Below are 17084 nucleotides of genomic sequence, written 5' to 3' on the forward strand. Positions count from 1 at the left end.
ACTATTTAATTAAATTTTATATTTTTAAACATTGAAATAAAAACTATGAAATTTCACGTGCACCGCACATGTTTCTTACTAATACTTCTAAAAGGAAGGTTGGTGTGAAAAAGAATATGCTCAAATATTATGTGAAAGAAAAGTTTGATGTATAATATTTCTTATTTCTCATGCAGCAAAATTTGTCATAAATATATTAATGTTACTAAATAGAATGATATGATCTTTTGGATATTGGAAAGAAGAAATGAATTTCAAATATTGAGATTAACCTACATAGACCAAAATATATGGATATAAAAAATTATTTGCTAAATTATTTTGGAACTGTAATTGAAATTCAAGATTGCTTGAGCTACTAAAGGGAGGTTAGCTTACCAAGCAACCTTTTAATTTTTTCTGTATACAGAAAAAAAAATATATTACTTCATCAGAAACTTCATTTAATTTATTATGTAATTGAAAATTCTTTATGTATGCAGATGAACTCCTCCTTCCGTATCTACGTGTCTGGGTTGGTCCCGCTACCACATGGCGCCGTGTGGTTCGTCCACACTTATGCTCACTTTTTCACCCATAACAACTTTTATTGTTATCTATTTGCTATGATTTTGTGGATAGTTGAATACATTTATCCAACTCACACCTTCGTCATTGGAGATATATGTCAATTACCATTAAATTATATTCGCTTTGTCATGAAATTGTTGGTAATACTTAGTTTTGTAAATTATTTATTACTTGATAGTTGAAATGATTTAAGGTACTCCTTGTTTATGATATGAGAAAGAAGTTTGTTTAAAAAATTAGTTTTTAAATATTTGACTTGATATCCTACCATTCTAGTTTCCTACCATTGATATTAAGGGACTGTTTGTTTCGTGAGAATCCAAGATTCTCGTGAGACGGACATCTAGATTCACACGTTTGTTTTGCAGTAATGTAAGATACCAAGTATCTTGAGATGTCCAGGTATCCTACAATGCTCATACGAGACACTTATTACAAGTTTTGGATGCCATTTTGAAACATGGGCTTTCAAAGATTTCCATGTTGAGGGTATCCATTTCTTCCATTGTTGTCCTCCATTTTTGTCCATATATTTTCTTTCATCTATTTTTTAAATTTTTCCTAAAAAATTTCTTTATTTTTATTTTTAAATTTATAATTAAAATAAATTAATATACTCATCGTTTAATAAATAACTTTATGCTATTAAGCATAATTGTACATTAGATTTACACGTAATTACTAATAATATTTATTATCATAGATATATAATTGAAAAACAATATTTTTTTTACAGCCAACATACCCGTGATATTTTTCATGTTGTTAAAAAATATATATATAATGTGATGATAAGATAAATAAATTTTAAATAAAACTTATATTAAATTAATAATGAATTAATTTGTTCTACAAAATAACATATAAAAAATAAAAATATTAAATTAATTCAAATAAATCTATTATATGAGATGAATTTATAAATTATATAAATATTTATGAGGCCATTTTTTGGAACACCCTATAAATTTAACACATTCCCAGGAACAAACGTGACTATCCAAATATTCCCGAATATCCTTATAAATTTATCTACTAAACAAACGTGGTTATCTGAACATGTCGGACATCTAAAATTTCGGGCATCTAAAATTCCAAGCATCTATAGATGTCAGACATCTACATTCCCGAAAACAAACAACCCCTAAAAATATTCCTACGAAACAAACGTGGTTATCTGCACATGTCGGCGCTATTCATGGTTTCTCATGCCAGAAAATTGAGTTTGTGGTCTCTTATGCCAAAAAAATTGAGCTCGTGGTCTCTCGTGCAAAAAAACAAAATTTGAGTTTGTGGTCACTCGTGCCAGAAATCGAGTTCGTGATCTCTCGTGCCAGAAAAACAAGTCCATGGTTTCTCGTGCCAGAAAAACGAGTATAGGATCATCGTTGTGATTGTGTTAATGACTTGCAAGCGATTTGATCTTTTTCTTTACTAGTGGCATTTATGACTTACATGCTGCCACAAGGGGAGGGTGATATGATTTAGGATACTAGTGGATTAGCACGTGCATTGCACGGGTTTATTTTTCTTTATTTTTTATGATTTTTTTAAAACTAACTTATTTATTATTTTGAGTTTTAATTAACAATTGATTTAAAGTATAAATTAATTATAATCATTCAAAATTATTTTTAATAATACTTGTAATTTATTTTGATATTTATGTTAGTAACCTTTCAAAAATAAAAAATAAAAAATAATATTTAATAGAAAATGGGTTAAATATATATATGTATATATATATATATAATTGTATATAGAATTATACGATATCAAAACATACAATATGAATTAAATCATCGTTATAATATAATACATTTTGTATTTTATTAAACATTTAAATTATTTTATGTATTTATTATTTGAATTTAAAAGTTCCTTAATCATTTTATGGTATCTAGAAAAAATCATTGTTACTATATTTTTTTAATTGAAAATTTTAATTTCATTTTTGAAGATAAATATAATTTGTTTATATGAAAGCTTATTTATATATAAAAAACGTTGTGTATTTTATTTTTAATTAAATTATATTAATTTTTGTAGTAACTATTTAATAGTTACTATAAAATTATGGTTGATACTATTTTTTTTCCATAAATTTAAGATAAAATTAATCAATAATTATTTTATATTCAAACATGCATGAGTTTAAACATAAATAGCAAATGAGGGGAATCATTTCGTGAGATATATGATTACCTCTTGCAAATATATGAACTATGATGACTGCTTCTCGAGATACAAATATCTATGGTTGTTAAACTACATTATTGTTCAATTACTCCAAAAAAAATTGAAATTACTATCACGATTGTGTGGAGCAAAAAGTATATAGAGAAGAAAACTCAAAATATTGTAGATAGTGCATCAAAGATTGTGATGATTTGATTGGGAATAAAATGAAGTTATAAACTTTTGAGATTTCAAACGCTTTGGTATTCTATAATTAAATATTATTAAAGATAAACATATTTAATTTTATAATTAATTTTTGTATAAATTGAATATAAAACTTTTCATATTCTAGCATTTACTTCGTTTTCCACACTTGCATCTCATTTGTTTGATTTTTAATATTCTTAACAAAATTATAATCCTTTCAAAATCTAAGAAATTGAATTTAAAAACAAATTTTTATTACTTTTAATATTTCAAATTTAAAAGTATAATTATTCTCATGTTTTTATTTATTTAAATGGTTATTCTCATAATATGAAATTACACTATATATATTTATTTAAATTAGAGAGATACATTATTAATTAATTAAAGAAAAATAAAATAATCTAAGATTTAAATAATTATAGAGAAGGAGGAAGTTTTTTTGAGATTTTCAAACTCTTGATATTCTACTATTAAATTCAAATGAAAGCAAAAACATATTTAATCATATATAGTTCATTTATGTAAATAAAAGCAAAACTTTTCATTTTTTAGCATTTGATGTTTATTATTAAGATATTGTAAGCTTTAAAAAAAGCAATAAATTTTTTTATGGTAAATCTTAGGGACTCTTAAACTTTTTTTTTTTTTGGACTTCTGGACACAGGAGAACTCGAACCTGGATTTTAAGCCTCATGTCACTGCACCAACACCCGAAGGTTAATTTATTGATTAGAATTCATAGTGATTCTATCAATTTAATGATAATAGTTGTATGAAAAAATAATGACGATGGTAAAATACTAAATTTGTAATCTATCATCTCTTCATGGTAAAAGTAATTAGTTTGATTTCTTATATAGAATAATTAATTTTAACATCAAATTAAAATTTGATATAATTGTTGTATATTTGTAATTAATGTTGTTATTAATATATAAATTTATTAATTATTAATATTTTCTAAGAATAACAAATAAAAGGTGGTTAAATCAAAATGAGGTTTGTGATTCATAAAACACAAAGGCAAGATGATGTTCTAAAAAATGATATATTTGTAATTTTACACAACAAAAAGGGTAATATGGTCTAAAAATATTTTTCAAACATCTATGCTTTTTAACCTAGTATAGATATAAATATAAATATAAATATGATGGACAATGAATAAATATGTTAAAAGTAAATTTTATTATTTTGAATGACAATTTTAGAAGTTTTGATATGTATTTTAAAACTAAAAAACTTACCCATAATTAAAAATAAATCAAATGTCATTGTTTTAATGACATTTTTATTAAAAAAAATTATCGAAGGACCTTTTTTCTAAATAGAATGTTACATATTTTGAAAATCCTAATTTTACTTTCTCATCTTACCACTCTCATGACCATCACTCAAATAGGATTTGGGTTGATTTTCTTCCACTGCATGCATTCTCATCGTTGCACGCCTCGACTCGAAACCGATATAGGAGAAAGAATGAGTTGATTTTCTTCAACTACATGCATTTTTGTCGTCGCATGCCTCAGCTTACTTCCTCATTTACCACTCTCACAACCATCACCGAGAAACAAATAGGATTTGGGTTGATTTTCTTCCATTGCATACATTAATTCTCGTCGTCGCACACCTCGACTTGAAACCGATCTAGGAGAAAGAATGAGTTGATTTTCTTCGACTGCATGCATTCTCGTCGCTGCACGCCTTGACTCAAAACCAATCTATGAGAAAGAAGGAGAACAACAATTTTGCGAGGACTTATTGTAGAGTAGTGAAACCATGTTTTGAGGATGAAAACAATGGAGTCGGGATTTTAGAAATTCAATTTTGAAATTGAATTTGTTTGTACAACTTCCGCCTCCATCCGTCGATTCCCATCCTGTTGGTGGAAATCATCACACCAAACTTATTTAGAACCAATCACCACACTGAACTATCTCTTCCTCACCGCAATTTATAGAATTGGAAAAATTGGATTTCATAAGTTAATAGAATTTGAAAGGGTTTTTATAAAAAAAAAAAAAATGAAAGGTCATTGAAACGGTACTCTAATAAAATCATAAATAAACGGTTGGAGTTATAAAATTGTAAATTAATTATAATTTTCAATGCACATATCAATTTAATTATATTTTTTAATGCACGATTGTGAATTACTATGAATATTATTTATGTAATTTAGTTAAATTTAAAAGGGTATTATGGACTAAAAATGTTTTCCACAAATCCTTCCTTTTTAATATAGTATAGGTATAGATGATTGATATAATTTAAGATTTTGATATGATTTAGGTTTCCTATTAGGAATTAGAATTACATTTAACTTATGTTGATGCAAAAATTTGGCTTCATTGGGTCTCGCAAATTCGTACCAAAATTGTTAACAATGAAATCAGAAACTGTTGTCAACCTACAAGACCGATAGTCTTGATTACCAGTGTGGTGCTAGCCACACCAACTCCGATGCTTAAGTTAGTAATGAAAATTTTCACTAGTCCAATAGAAGGATTTTTTACCCCTTCTATTTATAGAAATCAAATCCTTATCCTTTTTGAAAATCACCTTTTGGGTCTATGAATTTTGTAGCGGGCCACCGATCAGATCATGAAGTAGCGGGTTTGGAGGTTTTTCAAAGGGGACAAGTGCAAGAACGACCAAAATAAATAGGGCGTTTTAAAAAATAGCAAAAGTATTAGTTATTATAAAAATGGCTAGGTGATAATTTTTATAGAATCCTAAAATTTAGTTTGGACAAATATACCCTTGAAACAAAATACCAGGACAAATGCATGATTTTAAGGATTTACAAAATCGAAATTAGACAAACTAAAGATTACAGTAATTTTTTTCAAAATAATCGCAAAAAAAAAGTTAAATTTTGAAATTTGTAAAAAACATAGAACGCATAATAAGATGAAAGGCATGACGAAGATGAAAATGATGTAAGAGCATTTGTATCAAATAACAAAAAAAAAAAAAGATTACAGAACTAAAAAAGAGGATTAAAGAACCTGTAATTAGTGAAATAAAGACTATATAGGATAAGAAGTTGTAAATGTGATTTTATAAATTTAAACTATTTCAGCAAAAGTAATTGAATTTGAATAATAAGAAAACCACTACAAATCACTCCATGGCCGAAAGAAGATAATATTGATACCAAGTGTTCGTAGAGAGAAGAAGATGTTTCCATCACGCGTGTTTCCATCGGGATGATACTTGCATTTACAAATCAACGCATGTATGCAAAACTAACCTTATTATGAGAACATGACGATGTATGTTTTCAGTAGAAAATGAGTGCTACGTTCTTATTTTAAAATGTATTTAAATGATAATTCATTTATAATAAAACGTTTTTTTTTATATTCATAACCACTTTCCCTTATTTTTTTTGGATTTTGTTAGAGATATTCATATATGCTACAGAAACATGTAGGACCCATTACATCAAAATGTCGTTGTTTTATATTATAATACATCGAATCTTTAAGTAAATCTAATTAATATCAGTGTAGGCGTAAAAGTTATAGTTTTATAGTTGACTATGTTTAAAATAATCTTAAAATGTTATATCTTAGAAAGCGAACGCTCTTCAATAGGTTTATATAAATGTCTTGGTTGAGGAAGAGACATATTTACCTCATTTTTGGATATTGGTAGTGATTTTTTGTCTACTTCTGTTATGGATAATCTATTAGATGATAATATATTTGGTTGTTTTAATGAATAAAAGCATAGGAGCAATCAAAATGGAATCACCTTCCGTTTCTAGATTTATTCATATGTTTGCCTTATTTATTTTAGTCATTTTTTATAACATCAAGATATTCAAAGGAATCGTGTATAATCACCTTAGAAACGGGATGAGTAATTTTGATAATTCTTCAATTAGTATATACAAATATACATGTATTGACTTTCTAATATTGATAATTCTTCAATTAGTATATACATATATTGACCTTTTAATTTTGATAATTGAGTTGCATTGTGATATATACATGTATTGACTTTCTTATTTTGATAATTCTTCAATTGGTATATACATGTATTGACTTTCTAATTTTGATAATTGGATTGCATTGTGATATATATACATGTATTGACCTTGTTATTTTGATAATTCTTCAATTGGTATATACATGTATTGACTTTCTAATTTTGATAATTGAGTTGCACTGTGATATATAAATGTATTAACCTTCTTATTTTAATAATTCTTCAATTGGTATATACATGTATTGACTTTCAAATTTTGATAATTGAGTTGCATTTTGATATATACATGTATTGATCGTTGAGATCAACATACCTTAATACATGTATGAAGTTGCATTTTGATAATTGAGTTGCATTTTGGTATATACATGTATTGACATCTTAATACATAGATTCTCCCTCCTAATGTAAAACGATCCAATCAGTTGGTAGACTCAAAACATACCTTCTACATTTAATAATTCTTCAATTGGTATATACATGTATTGACCTTCTAATTTTAGTAATTGAGTGGCATAGTGATATATATATGTATTGCCTTTATAATTTAATTAAAAAAAACCACACCAATGGCCGTAGAACAATGACAGATATATATTTAGGAAACAACTTAAAATCCCTTGAATCCAGGTAAAGAAATTTGATGGAAAATCACCTTATTTTTTAAAGTTCCTAAAATATGATTTAGTCATTTGTAGAACTGATGGTCACTTTTTAAAATATATAGATGCTAAAATTTAGTCAGACACCTAAATTATTCTTTTCCAAAGACGGGATGGGTTTGGACCGGGTTGCACAGGACAATCGTAGAGGCCCTGTCCGAGTTCTAGACCATCCGTTGAGCCCGGGTTGAAAAATGTGTATTTGGGCCACCCAACTTTGCTTTGTTTGGTCTGCATCCTTGGGCTCTTTTCTCCTTTGACCCACTTTCGGCCTCTTGTTGTTTTGTCGAGCCTCGTTTGATATGCATATAACAATGTAGATATTATTTTGATTTAGATATCTTATTCTTATTATATTAGGAATTATGTTATTATAAATATGATGGTAAGTATGTATGGGAGAACAAGAAAAAATAATTCCATGAAATCCTATTTTATTACCTTTTCTCACCTCACTAAAAACCTCATAAATTTAATATTGTGTTATGTTGATGTACCTCATTTTATCTCTCATATCGGTCATTTTTTTTAAGTACAGCATGTTGGGGAGGAGATTCGAACTTACAATGTCTTGATTTGAGGTATATGCTAATTACCTTTGAGTTATGCTCGCTTTGACATATCGATCTCTTTTTAACATATGACATGATATATCTGGTATAAAATTATCATTTCTTTGCTTGGAATAAATTTTGATATCGTGCTTGAATCATTTGAATTTAATTATCTTATAATCGAGCAATAATTCTAATATCGTTCCTAAATTCTTGGAGTTTTATTTTTGTGATCGATATATTTTTATTTTGTTTTCAACTCTGCCTATTCTTCAACTCGATTCTTATCATTAAGGTATATATTGTGATATTATTTTGGTGTTAAAGTGCCTAATTTTTTTTTGAGTTCTGTATTTTTCTAATTGGTATCTTGTGTTTCTTAAATGTTTGCATTTTAATTTTTATGAGATTGTTTCGTGTGGAGTTTATCACCTCGACTTTGACTATTATGATTGATGTGTTTTAAATTCATTTACTTAATTGGAATATCATTATCTTAACGTACTATAATTAATTGAGTTATTAAAAAAGTGTTTAGAATTAAGCTCTATTTTTTTTTTCTTTTTTTAAATTTCTTGATCTTATTTTTTTAGTAGGCTTATTTTTAGGGGAGCAATCCCTCTTGAAAATGAAAAATTTTGTTGGCTTAATTACGGATTAATTATTTGTTATATTTCTTGACTTGTTTATTTGTGATTTTATTGTATTGCTGAAAGTGTTTGGTTTTTAATAATTTGATGTGTTTTTTCTTATCCCTCGTATCACATCTTTTTATGTCTCAATTATTCAGTGAGCTATTATCTCTCAATTTTCTTTATATTGGATCTTGTTTATAATTAAGGAAAATATTCATTGATTCTATGTTTTGATGAATTATGGATTTTACTACATTTACTTTCCTTTTTTTGGACACAAATTTCTTGATACTATCTTTCTCAAAATTAGTTGAAATTATTCATTAGGAAATCTTAAATTATCTTATAGTTAATTATTATTTGACTATTATTTTAAGGAGAGCTTATGCTTAAAATTATTATCTTGATAAGTAAAAGTGAGGGAATTTGTTAAGAAAAATATATTGATTAACGTGATTGATATTGATTGAGACATTTAAGATCTTTGGTATGAATTCTAGTCAGCGGAAATTTGAAAACAACATTTTTTTTTAATGTTTTTAGTGTTTTTTAAATATATTTTAAATTGAAATGTTATGGTGCAAAATTACATTAAAAAAGATTAAAAAAAATTGGTAAAAACAATATTACATTTTATAGGTTCATTTTTGTCTCTATTCAAATTTGAACTTGTAAAACATAATATATTATAGATTAAATAATATCGTAAAATAACAATTGTACAACATTTATAACATATATATTAATAAATTAATTAATAATATTTTAAGTTGAACTAAAAATATATTACTAATCACAATATTTTTAAATTGAGATTTAATTTTCAAATCTGCTACGAACCACATGTTCGAAAAGATTGAAAACATGAAATACAACTCGTTTTTTTATTATTGTTTTTATAATGTTACTGCATACATGTCACTTTGAGAAGTTGTTAATGTCATTTTGAAACTATTCTTTTTGGAGTGGTTTGTCATGATAAAAAGCGAAGGAGAGAGATCATTAGCTTCGATCATACCATATATATATTTTTTGAAATCCCCGTGCCATATATTTTGAGGTTAACAAATTTTATTTAGTAATGATTTTAGTAATTCTCATTCCTAGTGTAGAGTTTCGAATGACAATTCTAGCGCCTATCCTCAAATCGAATGTCAAATCGGAAAGTTATGATTAAGAAAAAAAAAAGATGATATCAGCACTAATATAGCCTTTATGCTCCACATTTTTTAGACTTTAATTCTTCTTTTTAATTCCATTGTCTCCGTATTAAAAAAAAATTCTATTATCTCCACATTTTTTTTGAAAGGATTATCCCCGCATTTAAACTAGTTAAGTTTAGAAAAATGTAATTTAAAAAATAAATTACAAAAATAATATAGATTTAAAAGTAATTACAAAATTAAGTTAGATATCCAAACTATTGATAAAAATAGGTCAGGTGTTAGTTAAAGTAAAAAATCGCGTACAATGGATGCGATTTATGTACCAACATGTCATAGATGAGATGAATATTGGGGGATGAGTCAGCATCAATTTCCATTTATGAAAAGTCGCGTACAATATGTTACAGTCATATCTTTTTACGACCGCACGGCACCATGATCTAAGCTCGATCATGGCCAGTCTTACAGGGAACTCTATCCCCAATACACTTTTCGCACCCTTCGTGGCTTCATTGGACCTTAGACGAGGTTCTTTGTTCCTCGACCAAGCTTCACTTGTATGCGGAATTCTGATTTGTCTCGGCAATGCACGTCGCCTGTACGTACATTTCAACTCTATCGCAACTCAAACCGGCTTGCCTCTACTCTAGGCCAAGCCCCAAGGCTCTACCTTGCCTCTACGTTAGGCCAAGGTCCTCTAAACTCGACGTCGCAACTAATTTCTAACCATCTTTGGTTCTCGGCCACTCTGCCGTCTTGCTCCTACAATGAGCCAGGACCTTACCGGATGAGTTCTGACCTTTAACGTGGTTAAAACAAGCTTAAAACGCCAACCAGGTACTACTAGGAGAATCCTGCCGCTTAACTATGTCAAACTAGCTTATCGAGATCAGATGCCTCTAAGACCATTCCTACCGAGAAAATAGTCAAAAACGAGCTAAATGGCCTTACCGAGTACTGTCGGGATGATTCCTGTTGAGATCCTGACAAGGAATGACTAAACTTAGCAACCTGGATGAGTCTTGCTGCTTATCGGGCAAAGACTAGCTTTTTCTCACTTACCGGGTACCCACCGATACTGTAGGCTGCCACCTCGAGCCTCGAGATATCATCGGGCTTTGCTACTCGCTCGAGCATATTTACCGAGAATCGACCAATGAGTTCGTATTTATGATCGGGGCCTTCCGGACATCCATCATCCGGACACTATCGAGGCATGACGACTCTTGCGCCCGTGCCATCTCACTCGAGCATACTGTCCGGTATAACGGTCCTGTGGTGCAACCTCCGACACATGGATTGGGGTGCAATGCCGGCACACTCGTGCCGCCCGACACTGTCCTTGAGTTTCCTATTCTCAATGAAAGTCGCCCAAGACACTTGTCTTGCAGACGCTCACCATGACACACACATGTGCCATGAGGTGGCTCGCTTAGGTCTTGACATGGCTCAGGGGTGGTGGACAGCCAACACCATACATTCTAAGGCAATCTAAGGTGTGTACGTGCAAAGTGACGAGTGCCAACAAAGAGTGCATGTCTAAACTCCGATCGACACAAAATTTGGTGTGCTTACATATCTCACTAATATGCATCTAACTCTAAAGCCACTCATCCAAACTCTTGATTGAGCCTCGACTTCTAGGGTCATGGCCCGGGGCTCCAACTGGCCCCCCACTGAGCTTGTCACTGGCACTACTGACATCACCTTCGCCTTGCATTATTCGTATGCCTTCTTCTAACATTCTTGTGCACATCCTTGGAGTGTGATAGGTGATGCACCATCTTCTTTAGTCGCATCATGATACTTCACTCTCAGCCCTTAATATGGCACAATGGGCGACACGTAAGTGTTGCCACCACTTGTCTACTATGTGGGCGTCACAACCTACCCTCTACTAGTATGATTGTGACACAGTGTACGAGATTTTCATTTAAAATATTTATATATTTATCTGTGTAGTCTTTTTTATTTATTTTATCTATAAAATATTATTTATTTTATTAGTATTTTGGCTATTTAGGGGTAGTTATATGGAGAAGAAAATTACTCAAAAAATTCTAATTGAAATTGAGATATATTTATAATAAAGAAATTAAAAAATTGGAGAATAAAATTATTTTAAAGAATACTCATTGAAATTGAGATATTTTTATAATAAAATAAATTGAAATAATAAAAAAAAATCGAAGGAAGAGAGGCGAGAATCAATTCCAAGAACACAAAATTACTTGTATATTTGCCAACCACTACACCTCCAAGTGATTTTTAATTTTTTTTGTAATGAAAATGTATATATCCAAAAAGAATTCCATGCATTGGCCGAGTTGTAAACCACGTCACACAAAAATTGTAGCCATCGATTGTAATTTCAAGTAGAAAGTGTGATCAATGGTTGTGACTTCGGACAGAAATCACAACTATTCACTACATTTCACTCTCCTATTTATGAAAATAATTTCTAAATTACATTATTTATGTCATTAGTTTTCAAAATAACATTATTTATATAAAAAATCTCATTTAAACTTCATCTTTGGTTTGTTTCAAACTTACTGAAAAAAAAGGAAAAAAATTCACCTTTGGATTAAAGGATCTAAATCTAACCGATCATATTTTACTCTCAACTTAAGCACCTTTAAACCTTTTCTTTTATTTTTTTTATATATTTTTTTAGTACCCTTTAAAACCCTTCTCAAAAATCATCTTTTTCAATCACCATTCCTCCAACTCTTATATCTCTATTGCTTAAAAATTTCTCTCAAGCACAACAAATTTGATTATTTTTATTTTTGTGAGCGTATAACTTGCCGATCTACCATTGTGAGAGTGCTTTTTTAGTTTGTGGATTTTAAATCTATTTTATATTATTAGAATTACGTGTTAAGGTGGGGTGAGAATTGAATGAGTAATGGTTTGATGGATGAATCAAAATGATCATAATTGTTTGATCTTGAACCAATAAAAAGATCGGTAAATATTGGATCTTAAACCTACAAAAAAGGATCGGTAGAAGGCTTGAACCCGCACAAATAGAACGATAGACCAGTAGTGCAATACAATACTTAATTTCATCTCACTTAATTAGTTTTCATAACTTAAATTGATTGCCATTTAATTAAATGAGTTGAAACTACTGTAGATCTACAGTTAATTTTATGTTACTTGTTCAAGTTGTTTAAATTAGAATTAATTTTAAATTAAATTATAATTTTTTTAAAAAAATTTATTGAGTAAGTTCATCCTAAAAGAATAAAAAAGTTATCCTAAAAATAGTAATAGGTACTGTCGCAACGTCATCGCGACGCGGAGCGGCCAACGTTATCCCTACGAATCTCTTTCTAGATTATGGTTTGGAGTCGCCACCAATTATCTACAAGGACCTTGATTGGTCATTTATTTAAAAAAACTTGGTCACCAATTATCTATAAGGTGTAATTGGTCACCTATTTAAAAAAACTTGGTCTACGAAAACAGAATTTTGGTTCAGGGGTCGGTTGAGCGTAGGGAGGTGTTAGCGCCCTACGACACCCGTTCAAAAACGATACCATATTTTGTCAAAAATTATTCTATTATATTTGGTCCAAAAAGAAAAATATTTTTGTGTTTGATTTTAAATGTCCCAAATTTATTGGTTCATATTTTACGATAAAATATGAACCAATAAGCATGAGTGGTGCAAAGACCATTAGAAAAACAAATTATCACCTCTAGAATATTGGAAAATCCCAATTTCCGTCATTGGAGCTTCCGAAATAATTATTTAAAAAAATGATTAAAAAAATGAAATAGAATTTAATTTGAGGAACGCAGGGACTGAAACTAGAGTCATGAGTATTAACAGCCAAGTGCCTTGTTAAAATTCTTTTTTATAATACAAATTTTTTATTTTTTAAATTTGTTTGAAAAAATTGGAAAGAATATTTTTGCATTTAAAAAAAACCTTTTATGTAAATTAATTATTTAATAAAAAACAATGACAAAATAAAAAAAAATTGCATAAGCACAAACTCGAACTTAAGTCATGCAATTTTATTACCAATCATCTTAACATTATGTCAACACCTAAACATGTATATAAAGATTCCTTTTAAAGTCACAAATATTTTATTTTTGAAATTTGATAAAAAAAAAAGAAAAAAACTATAACGAAAATTAAAAAAAAACTATTTAAAGTAAATTTATTTAAAAAAAACAGATCTTATTCACTCCTTCCAAAACTTAAATAACAAATCTTTAGTTACCTTTTAAAAATATTATTTAAAACGTAAAACAAAATCTTAAAAAAAATCATACTTGAAAATACTTGAAAGGGAGGAAGAAAACAAATCTTGCTATTTTAAATAAAAATTTAATTTTTCACAATCTTTTATTTTCTTTCCTTTCAAAAAACTTTATTCTTTTTAATAAAAAAAACTTTATTAAAAAAAGAACTCTCTTTCCAAAACAACGTTTTTCTTATTATTATTATTTAATAAAAAAAACACTTGCATTCCCCATAGTATAGTTTTGAAAAAACGTTTTCTCTTAAAGAAATATTCTATTTAAAGTCAAAAGTTTCCTTTTTTTTTTCTATTTCCGAACTCACCTTCTCACCTAGGTAGTTTTAAACAGAGGTTCCCAGAATGTTGCGGGTCGAGGAGGTGTATATCCGAATGGGTTTGTCGGAATTAATTTGCACCACTGCTGGAGTTGATCGTGGTCGGAGGTTGCCGGTGTGGGTGAAGAAGAAGAGAATATGATGGTAAAAAAAAGAAGGAAGTGAATGATTTGATTTTTTTCTCCTCTGTGTGTATGGGTTTCCTCTTGCTACATCGCTCTCTCTGATTTTTTTGTCCTCCTTTGGTGTGCTATCTCCCCTCTTAAATGGTAAAGGAACAACGGTTACTTATGCTAATATTAGAGAAAGAAGGAGGAAGAGCGTGAATAAATGACACGTTAGAGTGGTTTTGACCAGAAAAATAGGGAATGAGAAGAAAAGAGAGAGAGGGAAGAAAATCTTTTCATAATCCCTTTTTTTTTTAAATCTTAATAATAATAACCAAATTCCTTTCAAAACATAATCTACTTTAAATTAAAACTTATGATAAAGTAAATTATGTTATTTTAAACTAAATCAATAAACATAATAAAATAATCAATAATCAATATATCAATAATAATTATAATTTTTTTTTTAATAAAAACGAGTTGGACCAAATTTGGTGTCTACAGCTTGCTCCCTTTGTATATCCTTGCAGAACTAAAAGGATAGACAAAGGCAAAAGACAAAGTACTTGGAAGGCGAGATTTTTATTTAAAGAGGGCTAGAATGACGGACCTTGCTTGAGAGGCTTCGACCACGATCTTTGATCGCGTTCGATTTAAACAATAAGAAAATAAAAGGCAACAGACTTGGCTTGACACAGGCTTCGACCACGATCTTAGATCGGGTTCGATTTAACCAACGGGAAAATAAAAGGCAACGAACGTGGCTTGACATAGGCTTTGACCACGATCTTTGATCGGTTTCGATTTAACCGACAGAAAACTAAAAGGTAACGGACCTGGCTTGACACAAGCTTCGACCACAATCTCTGATCGGGTTCAATTTAACCAACGCGAAAATAAAAGGCAACAAACCTAGCTTGACACAGGTTTCAACCATGATCTTAGATCGGGTTTGATTTAACCAACGGAAAAATAAAAGGCAACAGACTTAGCTTGACACAGGCTTCGACCATGATCTTTGATCAGGATTGATTTAACCAACAGAAAACTAAAAGGCAATGGACCTAGCTTGACACAAGCTTCGACCACAATCTTTGATCGGGTTCGATTTAACCAACAGGGGCAATGGACCTGGCTTGACACAATCTCCTCATTCCGAAAATGATAAAACAAAGATATGAAAAAGAAAGGTCAACCCTTGTATTTATTTTTATTCTTTGAACAAGAAAAAAAGTACCATTTTTTATTTTATAATTGAGTAAACAAAAGAATTATTATTTTACATATCCTAAAAAAAGGAAAACGAATTTCATATTCATCCGCTCAAAATAAAGACAATGGATCTGGGTTGACACATGCTTCGACCATAATCTTTGATCGGGTTCGATTTAACCAACAGAAAACTATAAGGCAACGGACCTGGCTTGACACAGGCTTCGACCATGATCTTTGATCGGGTTCGATTTAACCAAAGAAAAACTAAAATGCAACGGACCTGGCTTGAGATAGGCTTCGACCACGATCTTTGATCGGGTTCAATTTAACCAACGGACCTGGCTTGACACAGGCTTCGACCATGATCTTTGATCAGGTTCGATTTAACCAACGAAAACTAAACAAGCTTGCTTGAGCAAGAATGAACCGTCATGAAATTCTCTACCATAGGGCTTTTTGGAGACTTCTTTAAGGAAAATGCATGAAATGATGCATGAAATGTGCGTTTGACGCATAATGATAACAGGAAAATTTTTCTTGGATGCCAAAATAGAGTGAAATCACTTGCTTTTATAAAAACTTGGGATTGTTCAGATAGCCCGATCATTGCATTTCGTTTTCCTTCAAAAATCCTTTTAATTGGATCGAGAGTAGCCAGAACAAATGAGACGACGACTTTGCCCCTGATGACTTTGTAATGACATATTTGCCCCAATATTCCAGAGAACAAATGTCCCTATTTTTAGGCTTCCTGTGCCCTTACGTTTGATTTCAAGCAACAAGTGACCTTGGAGAAACAAGTGACCTTGGAGAACGTGAATGTAAGCCATTACCATCATTTATAAATAAAGAGACGAATAGAGAACATAATTTATAAATGAGATTTTCAATTATGACAAGGACACATATCTCAAAAATGTTGTTAAATTTGTAGGCTATAATAGAAAATGAATACACAAAATGTCTTTCAAGTGAAATACTGAGATCAATGTGAAATTTTCGAGATATACGAGAAATTATGCATAATACTTTCGAACATGATCTGAATTGACTGGATTTAAAAACTCGCTGCCATCCATGTTAGCCAGAACTAGTGCTCCTCAAGAGAAAGCCTTTTTCACCACAAATGGTCTTTCATAATTCGGGGTCCATTTGCCTCGATGATCTTTCTATAATGGG

The sequence above is a fragment of the Momordica charantia genome (assembly GCF_013281855.1).
Source record: "Momordica charantia cultivar OHB3-1 chromosome 9 unlocalized genomic scaffold, Mcharantia_2.0 BLBB01000009.1, whole genome shotgun sequence".
Lineage (NCBI taxonomy): Eukaryota > Viridiplantae > Streptophyta > Magnoliopsida > Cucurbitales > Cucurbitaceae > Momordica > Momordica charantia.